Raw genomic sequence first — 14,390 nt, 5'->3', positions numbered from 1 at the left:
GAAGTGTGCCAGGCTGGATGGGACAACTGATGGGGATGGCTGGACTTATTTGAAGAACGATCATGTCTGGCTCTCCCATGGCCCTCTGTGTATCCTTGCACCTCATCTGCAGGGCAAGCAGAGCTGAGAACATGCCTGGCATGGCTGGATGGGCACTGCCTGGATGCTGGGAGCTGCCAGAGGTGCGAGCCAGGCTGGCTGCTCCACAGGAGCGTGCCATTGCTGGGGCATCCTCACCTGCCTCCCACACTTGCTGTGGATCTGAAACACTGATGCTGATGGCAGGCAGGGAGCAGGTGAATTAGGAGAAGCCAGCTGCTCCTTTTGGTTCACCTGTTGCTTTTAGAAATGACTTTGCAGTGGTGAATTGTGGAGACAAATGCTTTTCAACATGTTATTCATGCTGTGCCCACCACTGTCCCCTTGGCACACTTAGTTCTAAAATCAGATGTGCCTTGGAGAAACTGGGGCTGGAAGGAGAGAGTTTTTCCTCTGATCCTTTTTCATGACTGGAAATCATCACAGAAGCACTACAATGATTCCAACTAAAGTGTCAAGGTCAGGAATGATCGATTTCCATTGATGCAAAAAGATTTGAAATGTTTCTGAGTGTTCCTGTCCTCGCTGTGAAGGCACAGGAACGGGGAGCAATGGTTCCTGCTGGAAACCAAGGAGTCAACCAGGGTGTTAGTGGGAGGATATTGCTTCATGAGACAAGCTGATGTTCTTGTGCAGCCAGCAATAAATGATCTGCAGAGTTTCTGAAAATTAGAGATGATCCTTCTTTTATATGCGAGGCATTGCATCCAGTGCAGGCAACTTTCGTTTCCCTCTGGTTATGAAGGATAGAGATGAATTCAGTGCTGGACTGTAACTTGGATGTTGCCTAGGGCCTGATGATCACAACGAGATTACATTCACCCTGGGTAAAGAAAGGACATTCCTACACAGTAATTTATACCCTTCATGCTTTTGAAAGGGCTAATTTCCCAATGCAGGGGGAAAATTATGAGTGAAATCAGCTCAGAGGAAACATTTAGATAGAAAAATGTGAATGAAAACGGTGAGCTCCTTCAGAAGAATCTCAGAAACCACAAAAAGCCACAATTCCACAATCAAGAAAGAGGGCAGTGCTGGCCAAGAGCCCATTTTGGTTCAGCGGCAAAATGAAGGCAGCAATTAGAAATAAAAGAGCAGTTCATAACAAATGGAAGAGCGGGAGTAGATAGCAATCAGTATAAATTAGAAATTACGAAGTGTAGGAAATGAATAACAGAAGCTAAAGACATCAGGAAAAAATCACGGCAAAGGGCAGAAGGAAAGGTTTTTATTTAGTGTAGTAAGAGAAAACCCCAGGCTTCCAGCGATGGGTTAAGCTTATTAGTAGACAGAAGTGGTAAAATGATTGATACTGGAGCAGACATGGCAGAAGCAGTCAGTAAATGTTTCGGTGCTGTCACTGGAAGGATACAGGCAGATGTGCCAGGACCAGGGGATGATGAAGTGTGTCTTTGTCCAAGGGTCAGCTGAATGACATCTGCTAAAGATAAACATCATGCTTGAAATGCAGCATCCTCTGAGAGCTGATAGGGGTTGGGCTACAGGGGAAGGTGCAGTGTGGGCACAAAGGGAGTGAGGCAGTCTTGCATGGAGCCTTGCAAAAGCAGCTGGTGGGGATTGCATCCGTCAGAGGCAAAAATGGGACTGCAGTTGGTGCTGTGTCCTGGAAACAGTCCAGGAGCAGTGTCTTAGGGCCGGAGTGCTGGAGAGGAAATGAAAGGATCTGGGAGATGCGCCTCCTCTGCATCCCCTGGTAGGCACATCTGAGCGTGGGTCGCAGGGGAGAGGCTGGTGGAGGCGTGCAGTTGTGTGTTCAGTCTGCCGGGGTGGTGGCTGTCCTCTTGTTGTCCTTTCACCTGTCCTCTCTGCATTCATCCTGTTCTTTATAAACCTGCTGCTGATACTTTTGGCCCATGTGCCATCCTGCAGCAGTGAGCTGTAAGATGTGAACAGCTGCTGCCTTTGGTTTGAATATGGTACCCTGTTGTTCCTCCTGATGCCTCCTAGGTCTTGTGTTAGTAAGGAACACCAAACACAGCTTTTCAGCTCTGTCCACCACCAAAACTGGCTCTTCACCTCAGTCTCTTTTCTTGCAGTAGAAAAGTGGGCTGGATGACATTGTTGGCTCTGTGTGGGTATTTCAGTGCTCCCAGGCAATTCAGGACTCCATTTACCAGCTCCTGAAAGGAGTGGCACAAGGGGCTGGGGTCCCTCAGGGTCTGCTGTGGGGAGCCAGGAACTCTACGACCAACTCCTGTGTCGAGGTTTTCAAAAAGATGCTGGACAATCTGTATGGAGTCACAGATGTCAATTGAGGGCTGGGGAGAGAGCTCGGCATTGAAGGACTTGGAAGGGAAGAGCTCTTTCTAGCTTATCAGGAAGAAAATTGAGAGGCACCGTGATTACAGTGTATTAGGGTCTTTACAAGGAGAAAATGCTGGTTAGTGAAGGGCTCTCTTTAATCTTGCAGAGAACAGTGGAGAACAAGCAAGGCACTGGGAGACACAGCCAGGCAGTTTCGAGCTAGGATGGAGGCACTTGGGTTTGCTTCTGCAAGTGATTAATAACTGGGGCATGCTTACAAGGGCAATAGTTGATCCTCCATCTCTTGATGTCTCCAAAAGTGGGCTGGGAGTTTGCCTGGAAGAAAACCAAGTTGCTGGATTTGGTCTTGGGATGTGCATGGTTGAATGTCACTGGGCAGGAGGTCAGGAGGAGAACTCTGATCTGATGGTCCTTCCAGCCTCTCCACCTGCTAAATTCAGGTTGGGAATGTTTGGTAGTGGTATGCATCTCCTAGATGAAAAGGGATCGTGATGGTATGGCACAGGGCTGGAAGCAGGAAAGTGCTCCACAGTTTTCTCACTTCCCAAACCTTTGCTGCATCCCCCATGGAGAGGAAAGCACCTGTCAGTCCCCCAGGGCAGAGCTGCACAGCCGTTCAGCTTAAACATGCCCTTTCCCTGGGCTTATGTGCACTCCATGGGGAGTTTTCCAGCAAAGCCCTGGTAATATTTATACATTTAGGAAACGATGCTTTCACTCACACAGTTTTTGGCAAGGGTTCACTGCTGAGCAGCTGCCTAGGCTTGGACAGAGCTGGAAGGAGACTGGTGGCTGTGCACAAGCTGAGGCAAAGCTGGTGGCTTTTATTGGCAAGCCCAGGGGTTCACACCATGAGGGGAAGGAGCAGGTGTCTGGAGAGGACTCAGTGACTTGGAGCTGCCCCAGCACTGTTCTCAGCAGCCTAGGACCCAGCAGATGGGGGATATTTTGCCCCCAGGTGTCCCTCTGAGTTACAGAAATGACCCCACAGGGCAGTGTGGGGTGTGGTGCCCACCCCTGGGTTTTGAGAGCTTGCCCCAGCTTGGCTATGTCAGAATTTCATGATGGCTTCTGCCAGTCCGCGGTCCAGCTCTGTGATGGCGGCAGGGTCGGGGAGTCCATGCAGCACTGTGCCCTGTGCTCTGAGAAGGGCAGGGACAGGTACACCGAGGACAAGCTCACCGATACCATCAGTGCAAATATAGTCCCCGCGCCCCAGGATGCTCTGCCCTGTGTATTTTTATCTGCTGCGGCTGGCGCGCGGGGGTGGCTGCTCTGCACCTCCGCAACCGGAGTGGGGGACCTCAGCAAACAGGACGCGGCGGGTTCACGGCTCGACCCCGGGGCCCGGTGAGGAGGAGGAGGATGTGCCATCAAAACAAGCAATGCTGGAGAGGAAGGTAAACAAACAGGCAGCTTCCAGTGCGGCCCCAGCCGAGGGCGAGTGGGAGCCCCGGGGGCCAGGGCTGGATGTGGTGCCGGCGGCGGTGCTGGCTGACGTCAGTGCGTCCGGGGGTCAGCATCCCTCTTATTGTTCCCCACCGGGACTGGGACTAGGGCCAGGCGCCCGTCCCCCTCCCATAGGGGCACAGGCCAGCGGGGCAGGTGGAGGACGGCCGGGACACGATCTAGAGCTACAGGCCATTGCCATTCTGGGGTCCAGCTGAGCACCTACCTGTACGCTCCCTGCTTCCAGCACCCTGCCTCTCCTTTTTAACAGGCACTAAAAATAAACCCCAGGGAGAGGAGTGGCCACGGTCTGGGTGAGGGCGAAGGTCGTGGCGACCTGCACATTTTGCAGAGTGGGGACAGTATCCCTCAAACCCACATTATCCCAGTGCAGCAGAGAAGAAGTGGCCCTTGGGCTCCTTCAAATGAGGGATGTTTTTAATGAGTGCAAGGTAGCTGCAGCTTTGCAGCTGTGACTGGGCTAGATGGGCCAGCAGTGTGCATGTGCTTGTGCAGGGTGCAGAGCTTGGGGAGAAGGTGCCATGGGCACTCAGCTGGGCTGGGGTCCCTTGGTGTGGGGCTGGGGAAGGAGCCAGTGGCCATGGTGCTGTTGCTCACAGAGCTGACATGTGCAAAGGTTGCATGGTCCCAGGCAGGTTGGATCAGGGCAGAAGTGTCAGCGTGGGGCTGGCTTGTGCGGCTGCTCAGATAAGCAGGGCAAGCTCTTGTGTGCACCAAAGCATTTGTGCTGTGCTTGCCCAGTGAGACCCATGGGTGCCTGTGTTTTGTTCTGGATTGGGGCCACTTGGGGGGTCCTTGCTTCATTCCTGAGCAAGCTTTGTTCACACAGTCTTGTTGCTGACCTTGGGTCCAAGCCTCACGCTGGAAACATGGTAGGGTGTGGCTGTGCTGTGAGGAGTGGGACACAGGCTGCCTTGCACACACATATACTCAAGGAGCTGCACACTGCTGCAAGCAGGAGTGGAGGGTCACTTGTGCTCAGTGTGAACATGTGTACAAAAGCAGGAGCATGCAGACAAAACTAAGAGAATGTACATGCTGGCACTGATAGGAATAAGGGGCAGAGAGCCACATCTGATGGCTGAAGGGGACAAGGACTAGCTAGTACTTTGTGCCCACAGTGGGACATTTGGGGAGAAGCACACGTGCTCATCACTGCGTGGGTGCTGACCACCACATGGGCATTGGCCCCCCAGTGATGTTTGCTGTGGAGGTGCATGGTGGTTGGCACTGTGGTATTATTTGTTTGCTGAGGCCTGATCCGGTGAGGGGGACACAGCCAGGATGCGCTTTCAGGGCCACAATAGGCAGCCACAGCTGCTTGCACAAGAAGTGAGTCAGTGAAGCTGCATGCTGCTAAAACCAGACTTGGCACGGCAGTGTGGCAGCCTGCCCGAAAGTGCCCAGATCATGGGCAAGCAGCAAGTCCCCAGCAGCTGAACCAGGGCTACACTGTCCATGAGCACTCTAGCCCTTGCATCTGCCAGGGATGTGGATGCTGATCCAGGAGTTCTGAGGGAATGATCCTGCTGGGGATGTGGTGGTTTCACAGCCCAGCGCCCTGTGACTGTGGCTGTGCCACTGCAGAGGGTGAGTGGCATCGAGGCCAGGTACAGGCAGCTGCCTGCTTGGTCCTAGGACACTTCAGCCCAGCATCACCTGATGGTTTGTTTGGGGATGGAGGGACAGACAAGTGCCATCACACCCACTCTCCCTGGTGTACTGCACAGCCCTTGGCTCTGCAGTGGCATATGAGGTCTGGCATGTGCAGGGAACCCTCCTTTCTAGTTGGAGTCTTCCTCATCCTCTCCATGGCATGTCATGCTGCGCCATAACACTGCAAAGCTGTGCCAGACCATGCTGTGATGTGCTATGTTGTGTCATGCCTTTCCATGCCATGCCAGATACTGCGGCAGGCAGGAAAAGGGGCATCACAGACCATCTGGCAGAAGAGGCCAGGCCCAGCTCCTGTGCGGGAGGCCCCAGCCCATGGATGGGTACTGGCTGCACAGTGCTACCAAGGAGCACCTCAGCTTGGAGGATGATTGATCTCGTGTCAGCAGGCGGTGGTTTGAGCCAGTGCCAGGCCTGAGCTCAAATGGGAGCATTGAAGGGGGATAGTCCCCTCCCCATCCTGAAAGCAGAACAGCAATCCCACCACCACCACCCCTGGCCTCACTCCTACATCTTGGCCCAGTGGCTGCAGGCAGCTGCCTGGCCTTGGGCAATGTGCAAGGGGCAGCAGGGAGGACAGAGGCATCTGGGGTCCTAACCTTGCCAGGCTGGGCTCTATGGCTGTGTTTGTATTAGAGTAGGGCAAATGGGGGATGAGGGGCAGTTGGCAGGGGAGAAGGTGTGGGACATGGTCTGTTCTTCGCCACTGTACCCCACAGCTGCCTGTCCCAGCCCTTCAGCTCAGGATGTGGCAGTGGCTCCTGCAAGGAAAGGACCTCTTGGGGAGTAAAGCAAGGTAGACTTTGATGGAACTCTAAAGGCACTGCTCTGTGTCAGCAAGGGATGTGGCAGTTTCTCTGTCCCCAGCTGATGGGGCTTGGACTGGGGTGTTGCCATCCCCGCTGTCTCTGCTGGCCAAGGGCAGGGCAGAGGAACAGTTCTGCCTGCACCCTGTTGCTGCCTTCTGCAGATCCCTGCACCCCTTCTGTGCCTGAAATGGCTGTTGGGTTTTTCACTGTGTCCCTGAATGTCCCAAGCCCTTTGCCAGCTTCTCCCATACCCACACCTACAACCCTTCTCCAGTAGCATCCACTGGCAGCTTTTATTGGTGTTTCTGAGAGCTGATCCCTCCCTATCCCTTGGGCCAAAGCCCTCGTAGCCTCTTCCAGTTGTGCCAGCTGATGCAGAGGTGATACTGAACAGCTGAGCACATCTGGGCAGGCAGCAACAGCTGGAGAGGGGTTGCTCTGCACTCCAGGGTGTACAGCCATCAGATTCCTGAGGCTGCCTGCTCCCATTCTGCTCCAACCTTCGCACCCTATGTATCTGTGTAAGGAAACAGGGCCATTCATGTATTTCTCTCTCTATTTATACCTCTCCCTTTCCGTATTTAGTGTGTGCACAGGCAGAGGGAGCAGCAAATGCTGGGGCCACTGATGTTCTTGGCTCCAGCACTGGCTGGAATTTCATCCTGGAATGTATCCTGAACCGCTCTGAAAACACGAATAAATCTCTGTTTTGTGCATGTGTGTACACAAATATATAGACAACATATAGACATGGAGCTATATAGGGCATTGGTGAGCTTTGCTATTTAAAGGAAAGAGTAGTTAGAGGGTTTTAAGCAAGGCAAACACCTCTGGATCAAAGGGCTGCAGGGTGCTCTGCTAGTGGCCAGGCATCTTGGAAGGGTGGTGGCACTCATTTTGTCCTCTTCAAGTACCTGAAGCCACCCTGTTGGAGGCATACCCAAGGCAGCATGCCCATTGAGCCCTGAGCAGTGCTCCGATCCCCTGGTGCCTACATTTGATGAAGGTCTCTGCTCCCTGGCCTCCACCTTCCTGGAGAGAGCCCCAGGGAGCCAACTCCTGTGTTGCTGACACAGGCTGCACAGCCTTATGTGCAGCTGGATGAAGTAGGGCAAGGATATCAGCCCCTCTGTGGTCCAGAACTTTTGGAGTGTCAGGGGTCACCTCCTGAACATCAACTAGTGCTCACAGCTCTTGACAAAAAATCATTTGGGACGGGAGAAAATAGATGTTGGGTAGCATGTCCCAAGTAGATGCTGGGCTGGGCATCTCTTTGAGATGCTGCAGCATCTGGTGCTCATGGCTGTCTGGGAATGACAATGAAAAGGGGAAAATAGAAATTTGGTATCAGATCTCAAACAGGATTCTTGGCCATGCCAGGAGAACACTCTTTAGGAGGTGCTGGCAGCTGTCTTGCTGTGGATACTGGATGAGGCCCCAGTGGAAGCACCACTGAGTCTCCCAGCACCCCTTGACCAGGGAGGAGGCACCCTTTTTAGCCCAGCTCAGGGTCATGTCTTCTTGTCTTCTGGATGCTACAAAAACTGATATCTTCAGCTGAAAATGCCCACATTTGGTCTCTGGCCAAAGGCGATGTGTTTGTGGGTGGGGGAAATTGGAGCAAATTCCTGCAATGAGTCCTGCATGTGTGTGCGGGTGTGTGGATAGGGGAAATACCGTTTTCCTTTTGAAAAAAAAAGCCCTGCTTATTTTTATACAGAACTCCAGAACAGCTGAAGGTGGAAACTTGGTCTGTCAGCAGCTGTCACAAGGGAGCAGGTCCCTACCTGAGTTTTTGGGGAAACCACAGCTGGGTGTTAATGGGACTGTTAATGAATTAATGTTGGCTGCTGGGGGCCGGCAGGGAACCTGGCTCAGTGCACGTGGAGCGCTGCCCAGCACACAGGCTCTGGCACAGCTGCAGAAAGCTCTAGCTCTGGGAGATATGCGCCTAAGGAGGTGAGAGTCTCTTCTTGTAGTCATGTCTCTCTCTTTGCATTGTGGAAACACTTGGAAATGTGGCCACATTGCAGGAGGAGAGAATCCCCATGCCAGCGAACGTATAAACACCCACTGTGGATGTGCTGCCTTTCAACTAATGGGCATCTGCTGCCTGAGCTGGTGATACCACGTAATGCTGGGTCTGCTCAGCAGCTGAAACCAAGTCTTTACAGCAATTTAAAGAAAACAGGCTGAAAGTAAAATCCCCACAGGTTTATTTATGGCTTGGAGAGCCTGTGTTACTCATTTGGTGCAATGCCTGCAGAAGCACTGGTCTCTGCGTGGCACTGCCTGTCTACAGCCTTTGTTCGGGTTATTTCTTGTTCTCCCCAAAATGTGGAGGAACAACCCTGTGGTGGGTGCAGACATGCCCCATGCTGAAGGCTCATGCCCCAGGCACATTTTCCACACCTGGTTTGCTGGGAACAACTCTGGAGGAAGATAGGGCGGTTGTGCTAACATGCTGAGCTGATGCCAAAATGGTAGGGGTGCAGTGGGACTGAGGAATAACACAGTGTTCTGGTTGGACTGGAAATAAGAGGGAAAATGCAAAGAATGTAGAAAGAGAGAACAAATTCTTCTCTGTAGACCTTTCCTGCTGTGTCCTTCAGGCTCTGTGCGACAGATGAGAGATCTCAGCCATGGGCAAGCCTGTGGCATCTCCTGGGATTTCTTCCTCTTCATCAGACAGCTGTTGAACCAAGAAGAAAGACTGACCATCCTGACAGATGGATGACCATGCAGAAGAAGGGGTGACAAAATGTCAAAGAAGGGATGATTGTGCTGGGGAAGGAAAGACCACACCAAGGAAGGGATAGCTATACTGGAGAAGGGAAGATCGTGCTGACATAGGGATGACCATGCTCAGCATGGGACTGTGGTTGGACTGGTTCCCCAGCAGAAGATGCTGTTATGGATGGAGACAGGCAGTCTCCTTTGCTGGGAGGAAGGCTGGAATAGCTTGAGCCCTTTGAAGCTCTGGTTGCTTCTCAGGGATGCTGTGCTTGATGCATAGACCATTTGGTCAGGCAGACTTTCACCTCAGTAAGGAAATCGCTCTGTGCATTCAGACCCAGTGCCTTTCCTGGGACTTTGTGCTGGTCCTTCATAGTCAATCTATTGAGTGTGTAGCCAACATTTGCCTCCCAGTGCCAAACCCAGCTAGTGGAGCTGAAGACCTGGAAAGGGCAGTGCCTGGCCTTCTTTTGCAGTCCTTCTCCTTGTGCTGGTGGGCTTTACACAACCTGCTCCCCAGCATTAGAAAAGGTCCTTCAGAGGATCCCAAATTCCAACTTGGAGGGACTCTGAGGCTCCTCTGTGTCCAGCTGCCCGCTCTTGCAGACCGGCTCTGGCTCTGCTGGGCCCAGAGCCCTTCCCAACCCTATCCCAGACAGACGGATATCCCAAAACCCACTGATCCCAGGGGCTCCCACTCTGTCCCTCTGGCTGAATGAGGTGGTGTGCATGTGCCCAGACTGTCCCCTCCTGTGACTGTACAGTACACACATCTAAATATATGTCTGTGCAGATACAGGAACTTAGAGGGACTGAGTGATGCTCCCTTTCTATACCTCTTTTCATGGGGAGAGTTAATGAGATTCATGTCATTAAAGGGCTCATGTTTTGTGGGATGGGAACCTTTTAAATGGGATGTATCCTGGCTTAGTCATGGCAAATATTTACCAAAAAAAAAAACAACAAACAAGAGAGAAAGAGAGGGGAAAAAAGGGACATACCGTATAAAATTAGAATTCTGAAAATAGTCTTTAGAGCAAGTGAGAGAGAGGAACCTAAAACAGAAAATACAGCCCAGTCTGTTCAAGAGTCAGGGGAAGAGAGAGAGGGAGGAGGGGGAAAGCCAGAGATAAAATGAGAGAAACCTCGGCAGTAAAAACAGCATCTTAGTAAATACACTATTAAAAAAACTCTGACCCGCTTTATGGCTTTCTTGGCTGCCGTTCAGCTGTCCTGCCCTGGTCAGCACGGAGGGAAGGTAGCAGGAGCCAGCATCTGTGTGGATGCTCAGAGCCTCGGGACACAGCTTCCTCCCACCCGCCCCAAGCAGCCACGCAGGGCGTTAAATTTAGCCACATAATGATGGCCCTGAGGAGGCAGCCTTTTGTAGCCACACTGTAATTACTGCCTCGCTTATAAATTTTATTTTTCTTATTATGTTTCCTCCTCCGCTGGGGAAGGGGTGGAGGGGTCTCCCACACTCCCATCAAACCCACAGCTCTCTGGAGAGCAGGGGGTACCATGGGATGGAGGGGAAGGTGGGAATGGCTGCTCAAACCCTGTGCTCCTCTCCTGCCCCAATACAGGGCTCAGCCTTGTATTTGGGGATGGGGGAGGTGTTGAGCTAACCCTAGTGTGGTAGGGTCCCTGCAGCCCAAAGCATGGGTGTCTTGACACCCCTGATCCTTAGTCTTACCCTTTCAGGGTGCTTGGGAGATGGACTTGTGCCAGCAGCACCAGGTAATCTCTGGCCAGGCTGCAAGCCCACATCACAACTAGGCTGAGGAGGCAGCCAGGACCCCCACCAGGGTGTGGGGCATGCAAGGAGCAGCTGTTCAGCCCCACTTGGCAAATCACTGTCTCCAGCCCTGCTCCTTGCAGAGGTGGGAAAGGCAAAAAGGGCGAGGTGTGGCCCCAGCCACCTCCTCCTGCTAGGAGCGGGCAGAGGGTACAGCTCCTCTCTGAACTGGTGCAAGTAGGGGACACCTTCAGGCCAGGCAAGAACGTGCCAGAAAAGGTCTTGTTCCCCTCTTGTTTTCCCAAAACAAAGGAAACAGCCTTGCATTGCTGGAAGTCGCGTGCTCGGGCTGTGCTGGCTTGTTATCATCCGATAACCTGTCGACCCAGGAGCTGCCCTGCTCCTCACCCGTCAAGCCTGCACTCCGGGATGCGAACAGCTTCCACATGAGCTGCCCTTTGCAGAGATCCGTTTTCCGCTCCCAGTGCTGGGGGAGACAGTGGCGGGGGCTGCTGCGATGGCTCCAGCTGTCCCCACGCTTACCATGTGCTGTTCGTCATGTGCCTGGCAGGAGACCTGCCCCTGCAGTTGTTGGTGGATGGTGAGGGCAGAGGAAATGCAGAGGTTGGCAGGTGTCTTGGCATGGCTTGGGTGCTGCCATCCCATGTGAAGTGTGGAAGAAGATTTGGGGCTCTGCTATATCATGCTTTGTCCCATGCCACATCCCTGAAAGCACCAGAACCAGGCTCTGCTTTGGAGCAGGATGGGCAGTGTGCAGGGCTAGGGGTGGCTTGGGGCACATGGTGATGCCTTCAGGGAAAGGACTCTTACAAACTGCCAAGGAAGGTTGTCCGGCACCAGGACTGCCTGCTTTCCCTTCCAGCTTTGCCCCTTCTCCCAAGCTTATGCTCTGGGAAGGTGCAGTGGTGCCAAGGTGTCATAGGAACTTCGATGGGGCTGGTGGTCATGGTGATGTTCATCCATCATTGTGGGAACGTGTTCGGGGGAGCATCTCCTTGGTAGAGCTGTGCATGGGCGACATGCAGGACCACAGCAGTCTCACCTAGCTGTGCCCGGAGGATCAAGCTTGTCCAAAAGCAGCCCCTTTCTTCTGCCCTATGTTATAAGGGCTGTGTTCAGCACAACGATGACCTGAAGCAACCTCCATCCCTTGCTCAAGTGCCCATTTCAGGGCAGGTAGGACAATACTAAATCAACTCCTTTAAAGCCTCCTGATGTACAGCCCCACGGACGTGCTGGTCTCCATCCTTCCCTCATCTGTGGACACGCTGGGGTCTGGTGCTCTGGCTGGCTGCCTGGGCACGGGGCTGCCTTGGCTACTAACCAGGAGGCTCCTGTCCTCATGCCCCGACCCTCCATCCCACTGTGGGGTCTGTGGCTTGCACCAGGCGCCAGGGATTCAGCACAGAGGTGGTTGCAGGAGCCCCTGGAGACAGCAGCCACCACCTCGCGGGTGGTGGCTTGGGAGCCCAGGTGCAGAGAGCACCATGGACCAAAAGACAAAGTGCCCTTTCAGCCTAAGCCCTGGAAAGATGTGTGTGTGTGTGGGCATTAATGCCTTCGGTCCTGGGGAGGGAAGAGGAGAGAACACGGGCTGGCTCCATCCCTACTGGGAGCTGGCCCCACACGTGTGCATCTTCATGTGCTTGCATGTGCCTCTGTGTGCAGGAGGCTTATGCATTTCTGTCTTGGTGTATTTACATACGTCATGTGTGTGTCTTACTCATCACTGTGTTTTTCTTTCCTTATTCTCAGGTCTTTCCCCCACCCCCGCCGTGGATCTATAATTCTTATGGCATTTTATTCTTCTCCTTTATTTTTTGTTTAAATCTCCTATTTTAGAAGTTGCTGGCTCCTTAGGAAAATAAACTGTATTTTTAGTGCTTGTCTGCAAGGCAGGCTGCTGATCCTGCCTGCCCCTGCTCATTGCTTACTCACTACTTGTTTAAGCTTTTATTTTCCCCTTCACCCTGTGCTGGGTTGTGGGTGCAGCCAGTGGTATGCTGGAGCTGAGCAGTGCAGCAGGAGCATGCCAAAGTTGTCAATGAGTGAAAGGCAGCTCCAATCTGGCCTTTATTGAGATCTGGGTTTGCGTAGCTCTGGAGCAGCCTGCCCTGTAATCAGCCAGCCACCAGAGTTGGCCAGCCTTGTAATAAAGTAGCTCTATATTTATTTGTTGTGCTTATACACTGCTCTGTAATAAGTTGGGAGCCTTCCCTACTCCCCTCATTTTCTTTGGTAAGTTCTTCTGGGTCTCTGAAGGGAACTGCTGTCCCATGCGCAGTGGATGCCTGGGGCCCTGCATCCTTTGAGCTGTTCTGGCCACATCTGGGCCATGTGCCTTCAGTTCTGTGTATCCCACACCCCCTGTGCCCAACTGTCCTCATTCTGTCCCCAGGATTCCAGCCCATTCCCAGTCCAGAGAGACCTAGTGGCACTTCGAGTACCCTACATCTCCCCATGGTCCCTTGTCCCCATCCCTGCTGCCCACAGTACTGCCTCTGCAAGCCCCCCTCCCTCCCTCTCTATTTCAAGCTTGGGTCTTTTTAAAATACATTCATTAAAGGGAGCTCAGTTGCCCTTTCCCTGGCGAGGCTGAAACACTGACAGCCTGTTAGCCCGTGTGTCTGTAATTAAACTCAATCTCTAGGTGAATACAACAATGTGACTGCACAGAATAATTCCTAGAGATCCTGACGCCGAGGAGGAGTGTGGCCTGTGAGTGGCCCATTCACGCCTGACTTTCTATAAATACTTTACTATGTGGCATTAAGAAAATTTCAAGCCCTTTCTCCCCCTCTCTCTTTTTTTTTTTTTTTATTAGTGCTACATAATACAGTAATTGTGTGACTAGAATGTCCCCCCTTGTGCCTGCATGGGTTCACAGGCCTACCTGGGTGTGACCTCGTGCTGCACTGGCTGAGTGCAGAAGCCTGCTGCTGTGCCCTGGGTCAACCATGCCCAGAGACCTGCCAGCCTCACCAAGGGATGCAGGTGGCCTGCAGCACTCTCCGTCCTGGAGCTGGGGTGATGCCATGCGGATGGCCTGCCAAGCCAAAAGATTTACACCCCTAAAACCTTTCCCAGCAGTGTCTCTGCTGGCAGCAGTCCTTGACTGTGACATGTCCTGTGGTCCTGGGAGCTGTGGCTGCTGCGGGAGGTACAGATGGATGTTGGAGCAAAGGGAGGAAGGACTGGTATTGGGGAGTATTGGGGAGCATCCCTACATTGCCACAGCCATCAATGTGGCTGCTCCTCAGGTTCCAGCCTGGGAGCTCTCTAGCCCAGGGTCCTTGGGAAGTCCCAGGACAGCTGCTTCCCAGGTCCTGTCCTGCCCAAGGACAGGGGTGCAGTGTATGTCCTAACTGTGGTCACATCCCACCTACTATCCCTGTGCCTCCTTGGAGCCCTGCCTGCCCTCCCCTCCTCTGGAGCCTACTGGTGTCATGGCGGTAATTGTGCTCAGGTACCCCTGGCTCTCTGGGGAATCCTTTCTCTGGCTCTGTAACCTTCATTAATGATGCCTTCTAAGGCACGACTGGCCCATGCAGACCCTG

At 53.0% G+C, this 14,390-nt stretch overlaps 1 protein-coding gene across 2 annotated transcripts in view; it reads left to right on the top strand.

Annotated features, from left to right (window-relative positions):
• Positions 1-14,390, top strand: part of NHEJ1 (non-homologous end joining factor 1) — a 44,685-nt gene that overhangs the window by 7,196 nt on the left and 23,099 nt on the right. The window lies entirely within an intron of this gene.

Source organism: Pithys albifrons, chromosome 8 (assembly GCF_047495875.1).
Source record: "Pithys albifrons albifrons isolate INPA30051 chromosome 8, PitAlb_v1, whole genome shotgun sequence".
Lineage (NCBI taxonomy): Eukaryota > Metazoa > Chordata > Aves > Passeriformes > Thamnophilidae > Pithys > Pithys albifrons.
This window is presented reverse-complemented; position numbering and strand designations above follow the sequence as displayed.